The following is a 9,700-nucleotide window of genomic DNA, read 5'->3' as shown; positions in this document are numbered from 1 at the left end:
TGCTTGCACTAGATAAGTACACATATATTCTCCCTGATCTTTCTCTGTAACATTACGCAAAATAAATGAACAATCACTCATAACCCTCTTCCCCTTCATATTGTTGTACAAAATATACTTCCTTTGACTAGGGGGCACCGCTTCTACATCTGGTCCTGATAACAATACTTCTTCTCCATAATTATTTCTCCATGTGGGAGGAACGTCCCCTCCCCCACTCCATCTCTCACATCTACAATGAAGATGAGCTGGATCACTCATCCTAACCCTAATAACAGTATTTTCCTCTAAAATTGGTGCTGGAGCTATTGGTTCCCTTATAATTAAATGCGATATATTTATGGCTTTAATAACTATCAATGTTGAAAGAGTTAAATTGCTTCTCACTGTTGTTTTAATAGACTGACGTGTTAATGTCCTTATTGTTACTTCATCTAGTTTCCCCAAAGCTTTGAACTCTTTACTTGTACTTCCATCTATCACCACTAGTGTCACATGACGTAAATGTAACTTACATTCACTCTCTCTTCCTACTCTAAACCCTCACTTTCAAACTTTTGATTATAAAAAATACACCCACAATTACCTTGATCTTCCTGCTGGGAATTGTAAATATAGATACTCAATCACCCTCAATCTTCTCTTATCATTCAGCAACGCATACTTTCTCAATGCATCTGCTCCTAACAGATCTAAACTCCTACCATATCTATCTTCCCACTAAACTCTAAAATGTCCTTCACCACTGTTCTCTCTCTCTTACTACTAACTTTGAAACTTAGCTTACTGTCTTAGAGTTCCTTCAACCCTAGTTCTCCTAACTTTTTTAATCTAATCTTTTCTCCTAACCTTTAAAAACCTTTTCCACTGATTTATTCACAAAATCCTTTACCACCAAATTTTTTGAATATGTGATTGGGAAGTCCCCAGCTGCTTCTGACTTCTTCACACACAGACTTGGCAAACGACTAAACATCTTTTAGCCCAGCCTGAAATCTCTTGGTGTAGGAATGTAACCCAGAATAAATCACCCCCTTTAACTTTATTTTTCAGACAGATTGTCTAATAGGCAGTCTAATAGATTCCCAAAAACCCTACTCTTTTAAAATATTCTACCAGACAGCCGTTTAGTGTACATCTTACTGTACAGTTCAATTTACACAATGCATCTCTTCCCAACAATGCAATAGGTATATGTTCTAATATTAGTATGTCTATTTTAATTTCTCTTTGATTTTTATAGCAGAGCTCAATTGGTTCCTTAAGAGTAATTAGCTGTTTTACTACCTCAAATCCCTATCCTAATTAGTTAATTTTACATAGTGAGATGTTTAACCTCTTTAGGCTCAACACAGATAAAAGTTTTTCCACTATTCACCATCACTTCTCATAGTCCTTTGTTTTTACTTCAATTGTTAGATATTTTCTCTTCTTCTCTAATCGGCTCTATCAGCTGACCCCCCCTTCGGATCTTCTAGGCACCTCTAGAATCCTTGCTCCGGACCCCTGTAGGGGTTCACCGGTCCTCCAGATGATCTTGACTGGCCCCTGTATCTTCCTCTGAAATTCCCTCTGATGTTTCCTCCTGACTTATTGCACTCACAGGTAAAGTGACCAATCTGTCCACAATTATAACACTCTTCTGAAAGTTGCTGGACGTGTAGCTGAAATCTTCCTCCTCCTTCTAAGCCTTCTCGTCCTCTTCCTCTCCAATTCTGTGTCTGTCCCGAAACTGGCTGTGGATATGGATAACTGGTACCCCCCTTGGTGGCTGGTACAATTGCGGTTGGAACTGGTCCTGTTGAAGCTGTGGCAGTGATTGTTGATTTGGTGCACTCTGATTCTTCCTAACCAAAGCTTGTTTCTTCTCCTTCTTCTTTCTTGTTGTTGACATATCAGGATTCTTCAACAGCTTATATTCTAAGTTCTGTCCTCGAAATATCATCTTCCATCATCTTCTTACTATTGGCCTTTCCTTGACCTCAATGTATTCTTCTCCTCAAATTCTTGGGATTCTTTTCTCAGCAGTTTTTCTTCTCTTCTGTATCTTCATCCTCATCTTTCCGAACCTCATTCTTCTCTTAGTTTCCAGACATCTCGGTTTTTTCTTACTTCTGGAGGTTTGGATTCATCTTTCTGGTCGTTTCTGCTTGTCCTCTATCTATTATTCGTTCATCTTCATCTCTGATGCAATAATCACCCTCCTGGATGATCACTGGAAGCTGAGGATAAACATCCCTAAGCTCTACTTCCTTCTCATAAGGTGGGTGTCTTTTTGCTGATTCCGTGTGTGAGAAAGGTGTACTAACTTCTGCCATTAGTTTTTCTGTCGCCTTCTCTTCCTTTAGCATTTTCTCTATACCTTTGTTTATCTTATCGCTGGAATCTTTTATCAGTTTTTGTTTGAGAATGAAGGGCAACTTTTGTTTCATTTGCCGGATAACCTAGCAATACCCTTAACTAAAGGATTACTATTTTGTACAATATCAACAGGTGTAATTACCTTCATAGCCTTGCTGTCCTTTCTCCCCATTGTAACAACCCTTTTATATTCCTTTATTGTGAATTATTTTATTTTAGACTATATAGCCTATGGCTTCCCCCCTTTAATTATTAATATAAACTAAACAACCCAAAAAAAAATCAATCAACAAAAATATGAATATTAAAAAATTCAATTAAAAATATTATTCAAAAAATACTTTTTATTAAAATAAAAAAATCAATTAAAAAATCAATTAAAAATTATGAATAATTAAAACCAATTTTTTATTTCTATATCCTATCTTACCAATTTATCAATTAGTGGCTATCTTACCAATCTAAAAACAAAGCCCTCTAACCTTACAACACTACAATTCCCATAAACCCCCTTGCTCTATAAGCACCTAATTATCTTAATTTTACAGAATAATGTCAGTCCTCGATTCCCAACACAACTGTAATCAAACCCAAGTGATGCCAGAGACTCTAAAATGCAAATGTTATTCAAATGATCAGTCTGTTGCCAAGCCCCTGTGAAATTGTCATAACATCAAATATCCTGTAGGGGAAGATTTTGCAAACAGACCAGTACCAAAACCCTTTTGACTCGATCCTCCCCTTGTCACGTGATGTCACGTCAGCACCTCTCTTTCTTTCTCCCTCTCTCTCCTCTCGTCTCGTCCTATCGTTCCTCTCATATGACAAAAGAACATAGAAACAGAAAAAGAATTTAGCAGTCATGCAATCACTGAGTTATCCACATTCAATATTCCCCCACTCATATTCGCTCTAAGACTTAACTCAGGACTAAATAGCTCAATAACATTTTTATTTATTTTAATCCGTCATTTAATTTAATTTATTATAATCCGTCAACATATATCTAATTTATACATTCACTACATCCTAACAAATAGTTTCATTTTCAAACCACAGCCGCTTTAACTACTAGAAGATTCCAGGCTCTGTCGCAGCCGGCCGCGACCGGGAGGCCCATGGGGCGGCGCACAATTGGCCCAGCGTCGTCCAGGGTAGGGGAGGGAATGGCCGGCAGGGATGTAGCTCAGTTGGTAGAGCAACTGAGTTGATAGAGCATGGCGTTTGCAACACCAGGGTTGTGGGTTCGATTCCCGACTGTAAGTCGCTCTGGATAAGAGCGTCTGCTAAATGACTAAAATGTAAATGTAAATGTAATTCGTGTCCAAATCTCCCCTTTTTCTGTGTGTTTCTCTGTCTCCCCCTGCAGCCCAGTCTAACAGAAATATGACCAATTTACCCACAATCCCGTGTTGTAGTTTTAGCAACCAACGTGTTGTAGTCTAGTGCCGTAAAACAAAACGTCTCATAATCTCGTGCCGTAAACTCCCACGTGTCGTAATCTAGTGTAGTAAAATCAAACGCATGCGCAAATACATTCATCACCACGATTTCACCATGGAAGGCAGCTTCTCAGCTGTCTCCCCAACCCAAGCCGACAGTTAACAGTCCTGCTGTACCTCCGTTTTCCCCTCATAGTCAAACAACATTTAACAGCGCTCACAAAAAAATAGAATTACACACACACACAAACATAATTTAAGAGGCTTTATTCCATCGCAATGGCCCTCTAAGGCCACAGGTTAGCATGTAGCACGCAACACAATTAGCATCTAGCATTAGCATTAGCTTTTATGTACAATGTGACATGGCACACAACCAGCATTTAGCATTAGCCTTAGCATTTATCATGTGGCATGCAACATGTAACAATAGCCTGCATTGTGCCTAAATTATTTTCCCTTTTTCCACTAACTTTATGCTGCCGTGAGTTCATGGATATTCTATGAGAGGTTACATCAAACAAAATGCTTCGTCAACCACCCGCTGAGCGGTAACATGCAATTGAACATATTCCAAAAACCCACCTTTGACTAGGGGGCACCTAATGCGTTAGAGGATTTTATGGCCCATCCTATGATGGCCCCGTTTCGAGGTCTTATCAGATTCACAATGCCCTAATGTATATACGTATATCTGCCTTTATTCACTACCAATCAATTGTTCTAGACTTCCTATTATTTGCCGTTTACCAATTAAACCAAATTTTAGAATAATTATTACAGACCCCTAGTCGACAGCAATAACGCCACACGAGGCACATTTCGGTCCTAATGGTACATTTCTCCAGTGCACAATCACATAGCATCCAAACTAACAAACTTCCAAAGCGGTGAGGAAAAACTCACCCTTTTCTGGCCATGACTTCAGAACGAGTTAGCTTGGCGGCAACGAATGAAACAAAGAAGAGACGCAGACCAGCCCCACGTTGGGCGCCATTTGTCGTATCGAGTAAATGCTGGCAATTATTGCTGTCAAACAAAGGAGTCCGCTCATACTGAACCTTGATCATAAGTTTATTCATATCACAAGCTTTCAGCATAAGTTTTACAGATGTCATGACATCCGGAGAGCGACGCCCCCGATTGCAATGGTCGCTCTGCTTTCTTCTTCATCTAGCCCATACTTATAAACAATGCCAAAATATGGGTTGCTCCCTCTGCTGTCCAATCACCCGTCTCCCCTGGGGCGTCACCCTACAACTGGCTACTTTTGAACTAAGATAAACATTCTTTCAGTTCCACTTAAAAACCCATTAACAAAGACATAATCCTAATACACTACAAAAACACTACTGTTTGAGAGAATGTCAAAATGAACACTGGGCTGAACACCGAAAATACTGCACACAGAGACTGTACTCCTGCATGAAGACGAATGTAACAAAGAAGATTTCTGCTAAAGTAAACCAGCCTTCTACTGTAACTGCCTTAGTAGGAAAACAGTGCCTTGTTGAATGCTATCTACAGGGTCAGAGAACTCAAGCCAGGTGGGACACAGGCTCTCAGGTGTATATCATTGATGAACTGGTGAAAGAAGAAAACTTACCTGGTGTTAATGTTTCAGATATAATTGACTTACCTGAGTCAGTACAGATAGTAGCTGCCAATGGAATGAACATGCCTTATGTACTGTATGTTGGATAGAAGTGACTTTCAAACTGGCCTCAGAGGCAACTGACATTAAAGAACTAGTCATCCCAGAGCTCGTGATGCAGGGCAGACATCTATCTCATCCCATTATTGTCTTTAATGTGATTGAGCAAATCGTCAACAACAGTGAACAGTCAGAAGGTACATTCATAGAGCAGTTAAATGAGACTAAAGAAAAACAATGTCCAGGCTTTCATAGAGCTAGTAAGTGCTGAACATTAATACGAGTACCTGGTGAAAACTACAAAAGAGAAGATCAACATACCAAAATGCACCTCTGTTCAGGTTCAATGTCGAGTGCAGACAAGTCCCGTTAAAGAGGACACCACACTGATCTTTAAGCCTGATGTAAACCCTCAGTGGGCAGAAGGACTTGAGTTCTGTGGGACTCTAGTAAAGCTGAGAAAAGATGCCTCTCCACATGGCATCATTGATGTTCAGAACCTCACAGAACACGACATTATGTTAACAGGGTGAACTGTAATTGGCACTGTCCAAGAAGTAAAGTCAGTCTATTGGTGACAATCAGTTTCCACGTTTATTCAACATAACATTTTTATATTGAAATGACGTGGAAAGAACTTTGATTCAACCAGTTTTTGCCCAGTGGGATTTCATTCTGTACTGTAGGTGACTTAACTTACCCTGTCCCGCGGCTGAACTTACTTCATACCCGGGGTAAGTTGTGCCAAGAGACCACTTTCTCTGGACAAGCTATGTTTTGAAAACTGTAATGTTTACATTAATTCTGATTATTTCCAGGGATACACAACATCCTGAAATATATGTAGATATCTTTGTTAGAAATAATACTATATTTCCCTTGACGGAGTGATGCTAAATGTAAAAAATGGATCAATTTACCCTACTCTCCCTTACTAATACTGTAAATGCACAATTACATTCATGTTATTATCATAATTAATTATCTCAATCATCATGATCACCATCATATCATGATTACATAGACATGTGGATGTCTGCAACTCAAGAAACTGCCCCTGCATTTTGTTCAGCTGCCCCTGAATGTGGTTCATCGTCTGTTTTACGTTCAGCAGGACCTGAATCTCAAGCCTAGAGGAAATCAAGTGGTTTAACCGACTGAGAGGAAGAGAGAGGCTTCACACCATGCCAATTGGACCATCTTTATGATTCTTTCCCACTGGGCACACACTGGTTGAATCAACGTTGTTTCCACATAATTTCAATGAAATGACGTTGAACCAACGTGGAATAGATGTTGGATTGACGTCTGTACCCAGTGAGTTCTGACTTAACCCCAATCTTATTAAGAATGAACCTTGGCGCAGATGTTACTAGTGTTCTTTTTTTTGAAAACCCTTACAATGTCAGATGCCAAGGGGATGACGGGATGTCTCCCTGCTCCAATGAGCTCTGCTAGTATGTCTTGCTGACTGTTGGAGGAACGTGAAACAAATTAGAGGACAAATATCTATGGTTGTTCAGCAATTAAACATTAATCACTTAGCCTTTTACTGCAGTGGACTAAATCAGCGTCACACAGAGTGTTTCTTGGTAGTCTTAAACAAATCTACTTTGAAACAAAAGTATACACCTCACACACGTGGTTATGGGCTTTAAAAAAAGAACACACCTGTACCATGTCATATATAGAGTTGAAATGTATTCAATTTTGAGTTAGCATCCCAATATTACACTTTATATACATCACAGAAGACTGAAATATAACAAAATCGTTTGACATAGAAACACCGGATTTTCGGCTGGTATTTTAAATAATGTTTATTAATGATGATATTATGAAAACTATTAATAACATTCCACCCATGAGTCAACTAGGTCATTTGACTACAGGAAAGGGCTACTATGGGGGATTGTTCTTCCCTGGGAAAAGAATAACAACAGCTGGGGTTTACTCTCACTTTTAGATAAAATAATACAATTGTTAAACCCATCAGAAGTGTAATACTTACCTCCATGAAAATATTGGCCCCTGTTATTTTTGGCAACATTGTCCCAATTCTGCCCACTAGTTCCAGCTTGTGATGGGCTGGCCTTAATGAAACAGTGATGTCAACATTTTGTTAGACATTTCAGAGAGAACAATTCTACATGATGTAGTGCTTCCAGATATTGCAATCCCTGGGGTCCTTCTGAGTTAGTAAATAATCTGGTATCTAAGTACTCACATGAAATATATACATGATTCTAGATGAAGCCAATCCTTTATGTGATAAGCATCCTATCTGTGTCAGCAATGGAATGATTGCTACACTGCCTGCAGACTGCTTTATGTCTTGGGCCTGGATGAACCATAGAAATATAATTACTATTGTGATGCGTAATTGCCATGGTAATTTTGAATTTTCAGTCAATGAGCATTCCAATGAACATTGCAATGGCAAATGCTGGTTTTGGACTATGAGAACCAGGGCTATACCAGGATGAGACAATAATATGCACATATTATGCATAACGTATTGCATGAGTCAGTGTATGTGTCCAGTGCAATCAGAAAGTATTCAGACCCCCTTTTCAACATTTTGTTACATTACAGCCTTATTCTAAAATGAATTAAATTGTTTTCTTTCCTTATCAATCTACGCACAATACCCATAATGACAAAGCAAAAACAGGTTTTTAGAAATTTTTGCACATTTATTAAAAATAAAAAAAAGGAAATATCACATTTACAGAAGTATTCAGACCCTTTACTCAGTACTTTGTTGAAGCACCTTTGGCAGCGATTACAGCCTCGAGTCTTCTTGGGTGTGAAGCTACAAGCTTGGCACACCTGTATTTGGGGAGTTTCTCCCATTCTTCTCTGCAGATCCTCTCAAGCTCTGTCAGGTTGGATGGGGAGCATCGCTGCACAGAGATGTTCGATCAGGTTCAAGTCCGGGCTCTGGCTGGGTCACTCATAGACATTCAGAGACTTGTCCCGAAGCCACTCCTGCGTTGTCTTGGCTTTGTGCTTAGGGTCGTTGTCCTGTTGGAAGGTGAACCTTCGCCCCAGTCTGAGGTCCTGAGCGCTCTGGAGCAGGTTTTCATCAAGGATCTCTCTGTACTTTGCTCTGTTCATCTTTCCCTAGATCCTGACTAGTCTCCCAGTCCCTGCCGCTGAAAAACAATACATTTACATTTTAGTCATTTAGCAGACGCTCTTATCCAGAGCGACTTACAGTTAGTGCATACATTTTTTTATTTTTTTTTCATACATGGGAATCGAACCCACAACCCTGGCGTTGCAAACGCCATGCTCTACCAACTGAGCTACATCCCTGCCGGCCATTCCCTCCCATACCCTGGACGACGCTGGGCCAATTGTGCGCCGCCCCATGGGTCTCCCGGTCGCGGCCGGCTACGACAGAGCCTGGATTCGAACCAGGATCTCTAGTGGCACAGCTAGCACTGCGATGCAGTGCCTTAGACCACTGCACCACTCGGGAGACCAAAACATCCCCACAGCATGATGCTGCCACCACCATGCTTCACCGTAGGGATGGTGCAAGGTTTCCTCCAGACGTGACGCTTGGCATTCAAATCAAATCAAATCAAATCAAATCAAAATGTATTGGTCACATGCGCCGAATACAACAGGTGCAGACATTACAGTGAAATGCTTACTTACAGCCCTTAACCAACAGTGCATTTATTTTTAACAAAAAAAAGTAAAAATAAAACAACAACAAAAAAAGTGTTGAGAAAAAAAGAGCAGAAGTAAAATAAAATAACAGTAGGGAGGCTATATATACAGGGGGGTACCGGTGCAGAGTCAATGTGCGGGGGCCGGCTAGTTGAGATAGTTGAGGTAAAATTCAGGCCAAAGAGTTCAATCTTGTTTTCATCAGACCAGAGAATCTTTTTTCTCATGGTCTGAGAGTCCTTTATGTGCCTTTTGGCAAACTCCAAGTGAGCTGTCATGTGTCTTTTACTGAGGAGTGGCTTCCATCTGGCCACTCTACCATAAAGGCCTGATTGGTGGAGTGCTGCAGAGATGGTTGTCCTTCTGGAAGGTTCTCTCATCTCCACAGAGGAACTCTAGAGCTCTGTCAGAGTGACCATCGGGTTCCTGGTCACCTCCCTGACCAAGGCCCTTCTCCCCCGATTGCTCAGTTTGGCCGGGCGGGCAGCTCTAGGAAGAGTCTTGGTGGTTCCAAACTTCTTCCATTTAAGAATGATGGAGGCTACTGTGTTCTTGGGGA

This window comes from Coregonus clupeaformis, chromosome 17, assembly GCF_020615455.1.
Source record: "Coregonus clupeaformis isolate EN_2021a chromosome 17, ASM2061545v1, whole genome shotgun sequence".
Taxonomy (NCBI): domain Eukaryota; kingdom Metazoa; phylum Chordata; class Actinopteri; order Salmoniformes; family Salmonidae; genus Coregonus; species Coregonus clupeaformis.
Note: the sequence above shows the minus strand (reverse complement) of the source record.